This window comes from Bos javanicus, chromosome 17, assembly GCF_032452875.1.
Source record: "Bos javanicus breed banteng chromosome 17, ARS-OSU_banteng_1.0, whole genome shotgun sequence".
Classification (NCBI taxonomy): domain Eukaryota; kingdom Metazoa; phylum Chordata; class Mammalia; order Artiodactyla; family Bovidae; genus Bos; species Bos javanicus.
The window spans coordinates 25,659,645-25,677,642 of record NC_083884.1 but is presented as its reverse complement, the minus strand read 5'-3'; the positions used below and the strand labels follow the sequence as shown (position 1 = coordinate 25,677,642).

The 17,998-nt window shown below is 37.0% G+C and overlaps 1 protein-coding gene and 1 long non-coding RNA gene across 3 annotated transcripts in view; both read right to left on the bottom strand.

Annotated features, from left to right (window-relative positions):
• Positions 1-10,436, bottom strand: part of LOC133228605 (craniofacial development protein 2-like) — a 35,703-nt gene extending 25,267 nt beyond the window's left edge. The window contains exons 1-2 of one of the 2 annotated variants that reach the window (XM_061384188.1): positions 7,112-10,436; positions 2,554-2,614 (exon numbers count right to left, since the gene is read on the bottom strand). The gene's annotated coding sequence lies outside the window, so the exon portion shown is untranslated. The remainder of the gene's footprint in view (positions 1-2,553; positions 2,615-7,111) is intronic. The other variant, XM_061384187.1, reaches the window with a different exon arrangement.
• Positions 10,437-10,627: 191 nt separating this feature from the next.
• On the bottom strand, positions 10,628-17,998 carry LOC133228604 (uncharacterized). The gene is made up of 3 exons (XR_009730285.1): positions 16,419-17,998; positions 15,925-16,004; positions 10,628-11,344 (listed from the first exon to the last, which is right to left on the bottom strand). It is a non-coding gene; the product is annotated as an uncharacterized LOC133228604 (long non-coding RNA).

Here is a 17,998-nt window from a genome sequence, read left to right as displayed (position 1 = left end):
CACATTTTCAGAAATTCTAAATTAATCAAATGTGAATTACTACATAATACATGCTAAACAGCAAAATTCCAAATGCTGGCATAAATTCTGCCTTTGAACCAATCTCAACTGTAAAGGAGCAAAACTGAAAATAATCTCCATAAAAGTCCAATATTTTATGACAAAAACAAAAAAAATTCACTATAAGACCAAAAAATATCTTCAGTATCTATCTCCGCTGAGGTAAGAAGCGCAAAACACATTAACAAAATGTTCCTTCACTCTATCACTTATGCATTATCAAGAGATTTCAAATCTGCAATTTATATCCCTCCTGTCATGTGTTAATTTTAAAAACAGTTACTCTGCTTTTTTACTAGAGTGAAAGGGAAATGAAAACCTTTTCGCAACTGGCCTAGTATAATGCATTTGCAAAGGTGAAATCTTAAAGAGAAATGGAATGGGGCACAGGAAATCAAAAGAGTTTAAGGATGTAACTATAACCAGGGAATAAAAGGTCATTCAGTTTTGCAAAAAAAGCAGTCTCTGACGCATCTAATTAATGAATAAAATTCTTATTTCTTTTACAATAGACCTTTAAACTATTTCCACTCAGCAGTCTCGAAATGATTTCACTAGGAGGTACTGGAGTTACTGAGCTGAAATGGCAGCTGCTATTTTTCTCGGTTTCCTTTATTTAGTAAAAGGACTGGTAACTTTACATTTGGTTTCCACACACTTCTCCACTGGCAACTCCCCTCTGTTTTGTCTCTCCCAAAAAAGTTTAATCTAATTTGGAGTATTCAAAGGGGAAAGAATTAACTTTTCTAAAAGTAATTAAAAGCATGATGCCTTTTATTCACTTGCTTCTAAATTAGGACTGCCCTTTCAAAGAAATATTAAGCTGAAACAGATAAAGTTCATCTTAGTAAATACTACAATTATCTAGGGAAGGAAGGATCTATATGTGAGACAAGCTCTTATACCTGTGGTTTAGCAATATCCACATGAAAAGAAGATTAAGCAGCTCTCAAACTGCATTTGAACTGTTCAGTAGATGTCAGCATATTAAATTCCTTACTCTTAAAGATCAACGAGATATATTTTCATATTTGAATACCTTCTTATCATAAAAATACATTCAGTGCCTTCCTGGTAACAAAACAGGATTGATATTGATCCTAGATTTGACCACAGATTTACAGGCTTCAACAAAATATTACTTAGGAGAAAAAATATACTCTGGAATTTTTTTTAGTGAGTCATTGTGGAGAACACAACAAAATCAAATAAAGTGGAGAGACATGAAAAAAGTGGAAAATGCTCTGATTCAATTAACTAAGGGCAAGCTCCCTTAGACTTTTCACAACTAAAGATTCTTCTGAGGATACAACTACGCTAATTAAATAGGTACCTTTGTGCTTCTTAATTACTTTCATCTCTCCCAGAAAGGTATTATATGAAATTTCACATCCATTCTACAGAAGCTAAAATACAATACTGAAAAAAAACTAAAACACAGTTTTAACTCTATGGGATGAAATTAAGTTAGAAACTAGACATCCACAGGTAAGTATGTATAAGATAATTCTACATATGCTGTAATAAAATAGAACTCATTGTGTGTAGGTGGAAGAGTGATTTACACATCAATATTTGAATGTTTAGAAAGATTAGAAATGCATTCATTAATTGCATTGCAAATCTATAAAGTGTAAGAAATTCTTTTTTTTTTATTTTATTTTATTTTTAAACTTTACAAAATTGTATTAGTTTTGCCAAATATCGAAATGAATCCGCCACAGTATACATGTGTTACAGAAAGAAAGCAGGTTGTTGCAGCAAACCCGTGAGACAGAAATAGTACAACTAAAAAAATAGAGTGAATAAAATATATAATGGTATAACTGATGCATCCATGTTTAAAAATAAAATCATCCCTACAAAGTAATTTTATTTACAAAAGAACCTTAAAAATTTCACAAACTACTTAAATATATCAATGTGAACAATTGTTATTAATAATGCAATTTGTTATTAACTCCACATAAAGGACTACTGTGCTGAAATAATTCTGAAATGTATTAAAATGTCTCTGTCTTATTAAGAGGAATATAGGCAACAACATGTAACATTTTCTCTGTCATCATTATGACTATCACATATGTAGCACCTCACTGAATTAATCCAGTTTGTGTCTCTGCTTCGAAACCTAGTGAGACTTGTACATCTGTCTTCACAATCATCCATTTCCCCTTTCCTATATACAGCTGTAATCCAGAAAGGACTAGTCATTCTCAAACTAGGTATTGAGACTAACCATATCACAGTTCCACTTTTCATACGAAAACATTTTTATCCAGGACTTTATAAGTATTTAGCACAATGTCCCAAACATAAAGGAGTTCATTTCATATTAATATTTTTTTAATATGTGAGTAAATGAATGTATGTAGTTAGTAAGCAAATAAATAAGCAAGCATGGGAGACAGGCATACTGATAAAATCAAACAATGAAATTTTAGCAAGAAAAAACCATCCAGAGAACTACAAGAGTGAGCATTTTATACTTACAGATTTTGTATGGACAGAGGACATAATTTGTTCTACGACCACTGCTCGTCCAGTTACATACCTGAATGAATTGAGAGAAACCTTAGGAAACCTTATAGGCAACACACCCTATACTATTGGCAGACAGCACATTCTAGAAGAGTCTATCATATTGACATTTAGCTTGTTGATGCATTTTTCATTACAACTTGAAGGCAAGTCATATTTTTGTAAAGGTCAATGGAGGTAGGCACTTAAAGCACTCAAGTTTGACAAAGTTATTCATCATCAGTTTTTCTAGGAAATGTACTTGTTCAAATGACAGTCACTAGACATTGCTTTGCTTTTAATTTCCTTTGTTATTATTGTTTAACTATTCCCCATGGAAGATAAAGGTTTTGTTGAGGCAACCAAGAAATTCTTCTAAAGTCTCCTGCTGGGGACTTAATATCCTAAACCCAGTTTTCCCCTCCACCAACACATCTTTAAATACTACCTTTTGTTTCTGGTGGGGGGAAAAAAAAAAGCAACTATCAAAAAATTGAAACCTACTCTACGTCCCATGTAGACATTCCTTTATTTTTAAAACCTCCTTGTCATTAAATGACAGAGTTGTTTTAGTGGTTCTCCCCCTAATTTAGTGTTAGGGGCAAATTGCCTAGTGGGAAAACATTCAATTTAGTGGATAATGAGAAATCTACTTTAAAGCAACTCCTAAAGGAAACCTTAAAAAAGAACATCTCAAGTTGTGTTTGTTTTCTCTTGTCATGGCAAAACAACCATAGCCAGTTACTAAGAACTCAATCTATTTCATGTCTGAGTTCTATTACCCTCACAAATTTGAGAAGGAAAAATTGCTCTCCTTAATTTTAAATTAAGAGATATTCTTAACTTGTTCTTCTTTTCCTATTCTCCATGGTACTTTTCACTTTCCAACATACTGGTTTATTTATTACACACACACACACACACACACACACACACACAAAAGCAGTTGAGAACACCTATTTTATTCATAATGTATTCCAAACACCCTAGTATATCATGGTGGTGGTGAGTTGCCAAGTAGTGTTCGACTCTTTGTGACCCCATGGACTGTAGCTGCCAGGCTCCCCTGTCCGTGGGGATTTCAAGCCAAGAATACTGGAGTGGATCAAAAACAGATCTCCTGCACTGGCTGGCGATTCTTCACCACTGAGCCACCAGAGAAGCCCCGAGTACACGGTAGGTGCTCCATATGTATTTCCTGAATGAATAAATGAATTAATCAACCAACCAAAATGTCTTGCCATTTTTCATTTCAAATTCAAATCATATGGCACATTACATGTTATTCACTTTGGAAGGACCCTATAGCTGATAAATTTGAGTTCATAAAAGTAAAAGATCTAAAATCTAGATTATAATACAGCTCTATGTAAGCACTATATAAAGAAACAACCTAAAGAAATGATCTTTTTGTTTTCTCTTAGGCTCTAGCTAAATAAGCAAAATAAGTCAGCTGTAATTATATTGTAATATCTGCATCTTAAAGATATTTATTTATTTTTTATTAAACCTAAGCATCAATAGTGGGAAGGATTGAGATCTCAACCAAAACTTTCTTAGGGAGACATATCCAGTGGGACTAGGTTAGCACTAAGCATATCTGTTTCAAGTGAAAAGATACTCATACTTAACTTGCTATTTCACTCAGAAGCTATCCAGGAAAGTAACTTATTCAAAAACAGCGAAGATAAAACCTGGGGCCCATTTCATTTCTCCAACCCAAAAAGGAGGCTATGGGTTCACCTCCTATTTTAGCAGATGTTCATGCCTTCATTTTATTTTAAAAATGAACTTAATACATTTAGCTAATGTCTCCTTGGGTTTCTAGAGGTTTGTTTCTATTTCAAACTCCAAATGCCTAAGAGCACTCAGACTTCAGAATGCTGGAGAACTTACACCTCATCAAAAAACAATAAATTTCATTGGAAAGTACTTTGAAAATACTCAAGTTTAGAGAATTTATCTTACTGACCTTGGAAAAGGGCAGGGAAAAAAAATTTGAAGAAACAGTTTCTGAATTTGTCTGCTTATTTCATTTTGTAATTCATCATGCTTATACATCAGCTTGAGAGAACCAAATGATCCTAAAACAACTGGCCAGCAGTAAAGTGAGCATTTGCAAGCAAGCACATCTTCTTGAAAATTATAAGCTACATATGGGCCAATAATTGCAGAGTAATTGAGTGCATTAAGATAAACAAATTATGTTGGCAGAGAGGACAAAGCCAACAAACAAATAGGAAATACTGGAGAAAATATAAATCCAAAGTTAGGATTGCTTACTTCTCCATGCAGTAGTGTGTAATGTCAATCCTACACTGCTAATTACTGTCTTGATCCTGGGTAAGTATCCCATCTACTCAGCTCTCAGTGTTCTTCTCTATACATGAACAATTTGAATTAGATAAAAAGATTTTAGTTTAAAAGGGAAAGGGGTGTGGTATTTCACAAAGTTCAGTAAGTAAATTAAAACAACAGGAAAACTGCAAGACACCAGGTCAGACCTGCTTACCTCTCAGGCTCTCACTTCCACTATTCCTGCCCTCCCCCTGCCACTCCTACCGCATCTATCTGTGGGTAACTTTCAGGAAACCCTAGATGCACTTTGTCAAAATCTCTGGAAGAAATGGTTTCAATGGACAGCTAACTTTCTTATTCTCCATGAGGTGCCACAGTATGGCTATAGATCATCAATTTAAGCTTATTCTGTTTTGCTACATCATTCATAATTGTATTATTGTTCTCATGAATATAATGCATTTAGAGTGGATAGCAGGCATAAAGAATAGCAATTGTGTACTTAACATGCTCAAAGATAGCTATCCCACCTCAGGACAGTAAATCAAGAAAGTATTGCATTTTTACAACTTAGCAATCAAATCGTATTTGCCTATAACTTTTATTACAGAAAATGTAAAGAGACAATAAAAATTTCTCTGTCTTTGGTTTGATATATAATTCTGAAAAATCCTTTCAGCATTAAAATTCTGATTTTAATATTAAATCAACTGCTAGGTGAATATTATACTCTTTCTAGTATATCTTTATTTGATAACATTAAAAATAAACTTCTTAAAAATGTTTCAGAATAAACCTGATACTTAAAACACTTTTTTTTAATCTAATGGAGTTTATTTCATGCTCTTATAGTGACAAAAAAAAGGAAGGAGGGGTTTAAAATGGGGCTAAAGAGACAAAAAGCTAAAAAATAAATTTGATAACCAACTGAAATATCTTCTATATACCTGCAATAAAACATGGAATTTAGCTGTGTATACTGCCACCTATAATTCACCAAACTATAACACATTTCTCTCAAATAAAAGAAGGAAATGCACAAATGCTCTTGAACACAAGAAAAATTCTGCAGTGACTCTGTGACCATCAGCAATTTAAGACAGCACCATATTAAAATAATGTCCTTAAATGCCATAGCCTTTTTTCTCTATCCATTTTATTCTTAATTATTACAGTTGAAATAAAACTCTAACAATAATAACATTTCTGTCTTTACATCTAAAACTCATCTTCATATGTGGGTAAAATTTAAGAGCATAGAAATAAAAAGAGGAATTCCTATTACAATTTCCATCTACGAATCAGATATTATGTTCCCATGCATGTATATCCTTATTTAAAACACAAAAACATTGCATAGTTATGAGAATGCCAGCTAAATCCAAACTACTCACTTAAGGAGGAAGAAGAGCAGGTTTTTAGAGGGGGCTTTATTTTTAAATTGTAATTAAAATTTCCCATCTCAATAGAGCTTATTTCATAAGTGTTATTAAAAAGAATCATGGTAAAGAACAATAGATCTTTAAAATAAGTAAATCATATAAATCATATGTTCTAGGATGATATCTACTCATTCCTGCCTTTCCAAGATAAACACAGTCTTAAATTATTTCAGTTCTATTGACAGAAGAAATATAGTTAATCTGACAAGGAATAATACACTAAAATACAAATAAATGAAGAAACAGAAACTTTTAGAAAAATACGAATGTGAATTCAGTAAGAAATAACCATACAACAACCAGTAACTTAGTTTCTTCTATCAGAAGAAATTGTCAAAACGATCTATGCATGTTAGAAGCATTCCCAGCATTCCAAAAGGACTCTCCATTAGGAATCTGAAAAACAGGTCATTATTTAAGGATTCTCCAACTGAAAGAGGGCTTCCCAGGTGGCCTAGTGGTAAGTATCTGCCTGCCAATGCAGAAGACACAGGAGACACCAGTTAGATCCCTGGATTTCTGGATTGGGAAGATCCCCTGGAGAAGGAAATGGCAACCCACTTAAGTATTCCTGTCTGGAGAATCCCATGGACAGAGGAGCCTGGTGGGCTACAGTCCATGTTGTCGCAGAGTCAAACATGATTGAGCACACAACTGGAAGAAGCCTCTTCCTAGAGTTTCTAGAACCTCAGTATCAAAAACTGGGATTTTTTTTTATCCAGCTAGTGAAGAATATATATAAAGTTTAACAGTCCTAATTCCTTCTCTTTCCAACGTCAAAAGGGACTCACCATGCTGTTAACAGACATGTCTGACCTGTGAATCCTTGAGTTCCCCTTCCAGAATCTGCCTGTGTTGTCACCATTAGCAGTTTCGCTGGAGACAGGCTACTGAGCAGCAGCTTCCAGGAAAGGATGACAGCTCTGCTCTAGAAGCGCTTCCTGTTTCTGCTGTCCCTTAGATATTGAGGTTTTCTTTTGTTTTGTTTTGTTTTCTCTTCTGCTTTCTGAAATAAATTTGGACAACAGGACATTAAACACTTACAAGAAACTTAACTGGAGGGATGTAAATCCTCTATATGTGAAGGGTGGTTTTCAATTCTAAATGAAAAAGCGGTATGAAAAGGATAACCTCACTAACTTCCCTCAGGAAAACAAAACTTGGGTACTGCGACACTGATTTCCTGTAAATGCGTGATTTACATAAGACAGAAACTGACCAATGAACAGCTGCCATCAATCCTGCTCAAGCCAATGAACTTACGGCTTGAACTGCGGCTGGGCTCCCGCTGCGGACCCTCTACAGACTTGAGCCTGGGTTGGTGCAGTTGGCATTTCCCAATTGTAATTCTTCTGCTGTTCTGGAATGAACTCAATTTCTGGTACTTCAAGCTTGACTCAGTTTACTTCATTATTCAGGCTGATAGATACTACTGTAGATCTAGTTATTCCGTGGTTTTATATTTGAATTAATGCTCAAATCCACCCGGAGTTCATTTTTGTATATTGCGTAAGATGAAAAAGTCAATCTTTCCGTTCATCACAGACATGGAACTTTTCCATTGTAAATCAAGCAAACATATAGTATCCTCCAACTCTGATCCATCCTGTTTCACTGATACATTTTTATATTTTCTTACATGGAAAAATACAGTTGTATCTACTCTGCCCTTTTTCTTTCTTATGTGTGTGTACTTTATATTTACACTTAAACCCTTTCATTCTGGTCAGCTAATCCTGGTTTTATTAGCCTGTGAAAAACCTTTCAGATTATTCTTAATCCTTCATGTATAAAATAATTATGACCTAATTACAGAATTGTTTCTAAAGTCCATCATATCTAAGCCACAAACAATACAGGTCTGTCAGTTATGAAAAAGGAAACTGGGGAATAAGAAAAGGAAAAAATACACATACTATGGTAATCAACAGTTCTTTTTGGAACTGACATCTCTTCATTTCAGGAGACTTGAAGAACAGAAGCTAAAAGCAAGACAGTGTCCCCTCTGACTTAAAATTCAGGATATTCATTGCTTTGAATCTAGCAAGTCAATCAACCTTTCTTTTAAACTTAACCCCGAAACATTTATAAATTATAATATCTCCTGATTCTACCTATGGCAGCAAATGTCCTCCTATCTCAGTCATATTTACTTTTAACATCTTAACATTCTAATCCTGGGGGACTGCTTCTTAGCTTGCCATTCTGACCTTATAAAAACAATAAAACAATTCAGAATACTAGCCATTGTACTTATTCTAGTCATAGTTATACAGTCAACATAGTATATACAAAATAAGATGAAAACTAGAAAACAAAGAACATTATAAGTTGATAATGTCACTTTTGAGTAGTAGCAGTTCTGAGAGAGAAGGAATGCATTTCATGAGCTGTAAATGAGAGATCAAGTGTTTTGAACACACTTGTACAGTGAATTTTCCATTTTAATTTGGGTTTCTTCCGAAATAACCCACTTCAAAGACCTTTCTCAAATACAGATGATTAAGAATATAGCCTGTGGAATTGAGTATAACATCTTAGATATATTTTAAAGATGAATAAAGTGGAAAGTTAAAAGGTCAAGCATTCATTCATTTAGTCAGCACATCTTTATTAAGCATTGGTAATGCAGCCAACAACACTATCAAAAGTGGGACCGTTCAGCTGAATGTTTGTTAGGTTCCTTGGGCTTATGCAACGCATTTCTCCCTTATTCGCTTAGCAGAATAAAAATACGTTTTTGTTAAATTAGATACTTGGTTAGGTAGTCTAACCAGACAAGGTTTTTACAGTATTTTGAGAAAAGCAGCCATCATCACGTCACTATTAAATTACAAGCAGCAGCCAGGATTCTCAAATATATATGCTAATGAATAAGCAATAATATTAGGTTTTATTATAATTCTAAGGCTGAGCACTGGCTATTAGCCCAATCCATACCAAAAGCATTACTCAGGTGTGAAAGCTAAATGAGGCTCTCACCCAACTCTGCTGACCTTAAATTTGGCCAAATTCTTGTGGGTGGGGATAAAGAGGAATAAATCCAATGAAACAAAATTGAAGCTGCCTTGAGATTCATGGGGTCGCAAAGAGTCAGACATGACTGAGCGACTGAACTGAACTGGCATCATAGATGTAAGTAACTGGGTCCAAAGTCAGGATGTTGGCCTATAATTGAAAAGCTCAATTTGCTGTTTTTATGATCTCCATAGAAAAGCTTTTTGCTATCACTATTTTCACTTCTTTACTGTGCAAGTCCTTCTCACCTGCTTTAGAAATGTTTTTTCTGCTTATCTGTATAGTACTGTTGCCTTTAAAATCATAATACAAACTGCCCTTTTCTAGAAATCTTTGCTTAATTGTTTTTATTCTAGTCTTTTCTATATTTCCCATGCACTCAGCATTCATAGTCATTAGATGTTTAAATGTATTTTTATGCCATTTAATGAATGTATCTAAACATTTTATATGCATTCTCTATAAAATTGATGATGAATCCTGGAGAAATATATCCATGATTTACATTTATTTTCTGTTCTTTAAGTATTTGTATGGCTCTGCTCCTATCACACCAGCACCAATGCGTTTTTGTTTTCTAAAAGTATAATGAGTTACTAAGGAGAATACTAATAACAGCAATGCTAGACACAGATATAGCAAAAGAGGAGAATGATAAAGAGAAAGGCTTGAGGCTCAAAATTGGTCATTCTAATAAATTCATTCTATCTTAAGTGATTTTTAGCAATTTGTTTTTAATCTGGAGAATTTTTGTACCCATTGACATAATATCAGTTCAGTTCAGTCGCTCACATGACTATAGTAGTATATACTGTATTAAGGAATTAGAGGGAAAATAGTGACTATATCAAGTAAGAGTTTTTTAATCCTAAAATGTGAACTTTCTGGTGGCTCAGACAGTAAAGAATCTGCCCACAATGCAGGAGACATGGGTTGGATCCCTCAGTCTGGCTGATTCCCTGCAGAAGGGTATAGCAACCCACTCCAGTATTCTTGCCTGGAAAATCCCATGGACAGAGGAGCCTGGCAGGCTACAGTCCATGGGGTCACAAAGAGTCAGACACGACTGAGCAACAAACACTTTCACACAATCCTAAAATGTTGATAATTATAGAATTAAAACAACAGTATTTTATAATGAAACACCATGTTTTAATTTAAATGATTTTCTGAATCTACACGTTTTATCATATAAACTAAAACATATCGAAAATTTAAACTTATCTAGAAGAAAATTAAAGTGTTAAAATAAAACAACATGATTATGAAGAGAAGCTCATTGACTTTTATATTTTGATGTTTAATTAACATTTAGCTAGTTTGATCTTCTTCACTTATGATTTGTGTTCTCTTTAAAATTATAATATCCTGCAAAACAAGGACAATGCAAAACTGTCCTCAAAGTAAATACTTTAGTATGGATTTCATGAAGAAAAAAAAACACCAAGAAAATCAATATTAATTATTCTCAATAAATATTTAAGGACTATCTCATTCAAAACATCTTGCTATATTAGTTAACATTTATTAAAAGTCTACTATGGGCTAAGAGTTTTACATATATCATTTCAATTTAAGCCTCACAATGACTCAATAAGGTCAATTTTTGTCATATTTTAACAGATGTTTAAGATGTTTAACACACTTTGATAATGTTTCAAAGGAGTTAAGTAATTTGACCAAGTTCAGATATTTGCAGAAGCAGGGATTTGAGCCCAATTTGGTTTAATTCTTCATAATTTACTGTATCATCACCCACCACAGTTAGGTGCCTTCAGAAATAAGTAACATATAGAACCTTCCTTAGAGGGCCTACATTACACATACTCTGAGTTATTGGGCACACTTCTAAAAGAAATACAATATTTTTCTTCTATCAGTACTTATTACCAAAATAGTAATACATATTTTATACTTACAGTAAGTAAATAAGATTCCATCATCTTCTTCCCTTGGTGATTTCTTCCTATATTTAAAATTGTTTTTAAGTCATTTCCTTTCATTTCCTGCAGGCACAGACTATCAAATAAATTCCATTGTTTGATTTTCAGAAATTTCAAATTTAAACAATCTTTTTGGAGTAACATTGAAGAAATTAGTATGAAAATGATGGTTGAAATTTTGCTTAACAAAACACTCTTTCCCTTTTAAAGATCAACTCAGAAATACATACAAAAAAAAGAATATTTGCGCTGTGTAAAATGGGTACATGTCTTAGTTCTTCCTAGCTTTTAACAATCTCTAATAAACTAAGTGAACAAGCCTTCTGGGACCATTGATCAACTTAGTATATGTTTCAGGAATGGATGAACTAGAAGTGCCTTCCTTTTGGACATGGTTGTATTATCAGTTTCTATTTTCAGTCACTAAAAACCATGATTCCCATGCCACACACTTCAAATGTGAGAAAGAGATGGATGCTTCATAACCTCACTTGTAAGAAAATGTATTCAAGTTTTGGTCTCCTAATAAATCTCAAAAAATAAAAAATAAAAGCCTCCTCAAATATGTTTATGAACTCCTCCTTGGCTCAACTCAGTGAGGTACTAGCCATTTTGACTGGTCTAAAATCAGTACTTCTATTTTACAAAATCTGGATTAAAGATGAACTTTAAAGATTGAACTCCATCTTTAATCTGTAAATTAATTCATTTTTTGTTTTACCTCCAAAGTAAATCCAATCAGATAGACCAGAGGAACATCATAGTGGAGCCTCAACCTGAGAGCATCAGAAAGCCTGGATTTAAATTTTGTACTAATTTGCTGAGTTACTTAAATGCTGAACATCCTGAGTATCATTTATCTATAATGTTGGGATGATATTACTTGTAGACATGGGTGAAAATACTACAACTTATCTAAGAATGCTTGACATATACTGGCTGTTTAAAAACCACTTTGACCTAAAAAAAAAAAAAAAGAAATTGCAGTCAAATAAAGCATTTTACAGTATTGCATAGACAAGCCTATTTAAATAAGACATCATGGAAATCAGGTTTCTTATAGAACGAATTATAGTAACCAGCCAAACTGAGAAAGATATTTTTCTTAAACTGAAATATCTGTTCTACTATTTGGTCTGTTTACTATTATAATTCTAATTACCAATGTAATTCTCACTCTACATGTGATAGTGTCTCTGTGGTGCTGTCTCCAGTAACATTTTCAAATCCTTTAGAAAAGAATGCTATGACTTGTAACCCTAATCACAATTTGAGTAATCTCATTCTGTATTCATAAAAATCAAGGGGCTTCCCCTTGATGAAAACAATTTATACTTGCCAGGCAAACACTAGTATTTTGCTGACTGTATCAGTGTCAAAAAAGAAGCAAACTCACTGGGGAAGAAAACAGAATTCTAGACATCTTTTCTCCTACTCATATAAACTTAATCAAGGCTTGCAATTAAATTTTTGAAATTGTTCTATATCATCCTTAATGTTTAAAGCTTCATTTCTACCTCTGGGCCCCATCAGTAAGTAAAACCCACATATCATCCCTGTTAGCTGGTTTTTTAAAATGTGATGTCTTATAGTTTTATTTACAAACCTAATCACATCATTGATTTCAGTAATCTTCAGTAAGAGTAATTATTAATGCTGTCAAAAGCAGAGGCTGGGATTCAAGTTTTTTCTTTTCCTTTTAAAAAAATAAATAAACCTGGATAATTAAGATAAAGCTTAATAATGTGACTCTAGAGGAAACTCATTTCCTATGATTGACTATGTAATACAGCAAAGATAATGTCTTCACTTAAACTTCTACACATACCCCAAAATACTTATATGAGCCACAAATGGTTAAAAAAAATGCTAGGAGTAGTCACTCATCATAACACAGAAGTAACTAATTTTCTTTTTCATATAGGCATCCCACCAAATTGTATCTGATTGAGTATTTTTCTGTAATTTAAGACAAAAATAAATCTATCTTGTCTACTTAATGCCCCCCAAACTAAGGCACATGACACTTATACTAACTCAGGTGTGTCTTAAGGACACTAAGAAAAATTTAAAAATAAACAACAGGATAAACCAATATAAAGAGATGAGACATTTTGAAGAAATCAGATTTTTCAATATCTAAGGCAATTTTTTATAGAAGGATAAGATGAGGTAATGCATTTTGATTTTCAGAAAAAGAGGTCATGATGTAATAAAGATTGTCATTCCATATCAGATCTCTTTATTTACATTCTGAAAGAAGGTGTGGAGCAAAGCATAAGTTTCCAAAGGATTACCTATTTTTCACTAAAAGACACAGTATGTGAAGGAGCTGACAAGTATGTGAGTGTACTCAATGTTGATCACCCACCCCATACTCAGGAAATATATTTGGAAACAGTATCAAACACTATTGCCTGATTTTAAAATACTCCTGGACTTCTTACTGATCAATACCTCTTAGAGAAAGGATAAGAGTATAGCATCTGAACTGAAACAGTATTATTAGAAAATGATATTTTGAGCATTAGGATATATAATTCATGTTGCTTTCATTTGCTCAGACTATTGTAAAAAATCCATATATCATTTTCTTGTTCATGTATTGCTTAAGTGCAATTTGTCATTTTGCATTAAAGGGCTGCTTCAGCTCATCAGTGCTTTTAATTCACTGTTTAGAGTTTAACAAAATGCTGGCCCTGTCTGATAACTGAAAAGACACTGAAATGTGAAGCCACATCAATATTAACAAGGTTAAACAAAATGGAGAAAACGTTTCTACATTGAATATCAAGTAACACTTAATAGCTAGTATTCTCAGCCCCCCAAACAGGTTGGTTTGGTCTCCATTGGGTTCAAAGCATTAGAACACAGTAACTAAAGAGTTACCTGAATGCTTATAACATATAGCATGTATATGCTATAAATCTTTTCCAGCCAACTCTCATCAACACTGACTCTCCTGGAATGAACCAAAACAAACAGTATGGCATTGGTTCCAAAGCCTTGCCTTCACACCTCTGAAGTTAGGTTACACTGCTACAAATAAACCGATTTCATGGTTACCCATAAGAGCTCCATACAGTCCAGGTCCTTTGCGTTTGCTCTCTGCACTGTGCTTGCTGGGAGTAATAAGTGCAGTGAACCACCCAGCTCAACCCTGGCAGGGGTTTGGCATTTGAAAGACTCCTTATTGACAATTTAAATTTTATTTCTTCTATTTCTTTAAAAAAAAATTCTCTCAAAGCTCTGGGCACACTGCAATAATAAGAGGATTTAGAAACAAATTGCTTTCAAGTCAAGTTAAATCACTGCAAACACTCATTCATCCAAATGATAGTTAACAAACTTGTTTCCCTTCCGCCTTTCCCTGAAAAGGGCAGGGAGGAAAGCAGCCCCGTTAGTTAGTTTCAAAGTTTGTAACTACTGTGTACAGAAAACGTGACTGTGAGATTCTTAGCGCCCACCCTCGCCTGCTGCCCTTAGAGGACAATGAAATTAACGAGGATGGTTTATCATTCACACACCAACAAGGACTTCTATTAAGACTGATTTTGATAACCAACCCTCCAAATAATAGTAATAGCTGCTTTCCCCTATCTGTTTTAGGATACAGTTTGCGTTGGCCCGGAGAGTTGGCGCTCCTGGAGGGGACGTGGGGAGGGAGGAGGGTTATGTTAAAGATTGCTTCTCCCCGCCGGTTTCAGTTATGAGGGGGGAGGGGGTGAAGGACGCTGCATATAAGATATTCTGTACTTCAAACAGATTCAGTCCCACCACCCGGGCTGTTATTTATGTAATCACGGCCTCACTAAATTCTGGGGTCCGCCGAGTGAAAAAGCAAAGGGGGAAATCTGCTCCATTGACACAGCAAGGAAGAAAGTACACGGGTTTTAAGAAGGCAGTTTTTAAAGATAGATTTAAAGTGTTGTTTTGTTCCTTGGGTGATGGGGTGGGGCTGTTTAATGGTTCCAGGGTAACGAGGCAGATGTCTGAATCGTGGCCGGGGGCAACATGCTCTTGCAATTACCCTTGGCTGGAGCGACGTAGAAGGGACCGAGGGCTCGTGCTTGTTCTCACAAGAGGAAGACCCCGTCGTCACCCCGCCGATTCCAGGGCGTCTCGGAGACTAGAAGTCACAGAGGCGAGACCTCTAGAGGACCTCGGCCGGCTTTGCCGGCGCGGATCCTAGCCTCTGCGACCCAAGAAATCCTGCAGAGCCCCCAACAGGCCGGCCCAGCCGAACCAGAGCCCCAAAGCAAAATTCGCTGGCTTGTCCTGTGCCGCTTTCGCCGCTAGGAGACGCCTGTAACCCACGTTTGTGGAGAGAGTTTCCCTTTCAAACACAACTGCTATCAAAAAAAAAAAAAAAATTGCAGCTCAAGTATTACAGTGGCTGTAGTGATTATTTACAGGCAAATCTGGCCATCTCTCCACGTTCTCATCTCCACCTCTGGAAGCTCTCTGGCTCTAAGCGAACGTCCAAAGTCTGCTCAAACTTCATCTACGTTTTGAGAACACAATCCCCCTCCCGCAAACAGTTTCTGGATCTGCATTGTCATTCAGCCGCATGCTTCTCACACGCAAACACGCGCGCACACACAAGTGTTTCCGTACGTACAAATGAAATATTAGAAAATTACCGTCATTTTAAAAATGTTCCAGGATTATTCTGATGAGTCAGCTTGAAGACCTCAAAACACTTCATTTCAATCCTGCAGATCTAAGGAAAAATCAGGAAGGGGAGGGGGAGAAAGTACAGATGCAATGCCATTATTAATATTCAGATACACTATAATCTCCTTTTCATTGATCCACAGGTCCTTTTAAAAACTGACGCTCCATTCTCAGCTGCAGACGTGACGCTAAAATCATTTTAACTGCGGCGGTTTTCTCTTGGCTTTGGCCAATCGTCAGTTTACTGCAGCTGGAAAAGGATTAGCCATTTTTGCTGGCATCCTTTCCTTCCAACCGCTCAAAGGCTGGACCTATCTCCATGAAAGAGCCAATGGGGGCGGGGGGCCTAGAGCCGCAAGACAGGCACTCACGGGACTCGCAGAGGCAAGCCTCAGTCTATATTCCCGGCCATGGCCACTCGCCCTTCTTAATTCCCTGCCAGGAGGGAATGACAACATACCTCAGGATCGGGTAAATGACTCTCCTTTTCCCCGCAGGTTGTGGCGGTGTTACTCCCAGGTCATTCATTACCAGGAAGCCCCAAGGGATCTTTCTATCTTGTAGCATAAGAAGGCAACTGAACAAGGGCTGCATTGGTTGAATAAACAACCCCCTACAGCCCATTAATTAATACACAATTACGCTTTTAAAAATCTTTTTTGGAGAATTAACATTGAATCTACTCTAGCATTGAAGAGTTCGCGCTGTATTTTAACTTCACAAGAACTGGGTGCGTTTACGCGCCGCTTTGCCCCGGCGCTTCGCCGAGAGTGAGCACTCGGAGCTCCTCAAGCGCATCCTTCGGGGCCCCGGAGGTGTTGGAGGGATGCTCCGTTGGGGCTTATACAGAGCGGTGAGCGGAACCAGGCAGGATGGATGCGAGCGCCGTGGATGGATGTGCAAGCGCGTTCGCAGATACTCGCAGCCTCACACACACTGGGGCCCCGCGTGTGCACGGCCCCAGCCCACGCACCTACCCTCAACCCCGCCCCCACACGCGTTCACAGCCGTCCCTCTGCCCTCATCCTGCGGTCTTGCTCCAGGCTGGGCAAGAATCGGTGCTCGGGTCTAGTGTAGGGAGGAGGGGGAGATCGCCAATTGTCAGAAAAAGCAGAAAAAAGCCTGTGCGCGCCGCCGCTGCGTCGCACTTGGCAGGGGGAGGCGCAGGGATATTCGAGGCGCCTTGCAGCGAACGGCAGAGCTCCGTGCCCGAGGCCAGAGAGTCAGCGCTAGGCTGGCGGGCTGGAAAGCAGAGCTCAAATGAAACTCCTCAGTCGTTGATCAAAGGGCTCACAGCTCAAACCAGGTCCCTAAGCGAATTAATTTTTTGGTAAGATACTGTGGATGTACGTTTAGGAAGGGAAGAGGCGAGTATAAAGCGTCTGCACGTCTATAGGAGCCGCCAGCGTTCATCCCTGGGCTTGCATCCCCTGGCTGTTTGGGACCCACCTCCCCTCCACACTCCAGCTGTCTAACCCCTTTTCCCCACAGCCCCTTCAGACCTTCACACTTAGTTTGACACAGCCTACGCCATATGTGTTTTAAAATGTCCTGCTAATCTCCGCCAGGGTCCCTTAAATTGGTAACCCCAGCCAATTAGTGGCCCCTCTGCAACTTTTTCCTGTTTTTCTCGGTGACTTATTTTCACGATCAGCAGCAAGGAAAACACCTTAAAGGAAAAAGAATGTTAGCGTCATTGGAAACCCCGCTCCTGGGAGAGGATACCGCTGCTGCTATTATGTTTTCGCATTTGCTGATGCAAACAGGGAAACCTCTCTATTCCCTCTCCGTTACCTGCGGCTGGGGACTGGGAACTTTCCGCGGCAGAGTCCCCAGCTAGCACCTCGGGACCTGCCGGGCTGTTCTCGCTCTCACACTCACACTCACCCCGGCAGCTCAGACGCGGGTTCCATCGCGCCCGGCCCGGTTACTGCGTGACGCGCCTTCTTGACGGCCAGTTTGTCCAATTAGCTCTGACTCGGTGGGTGGTGCTCCTTGGCGATTGGTTGGCAGAATGAGGGCGCTGCGCAAAAACAGAGA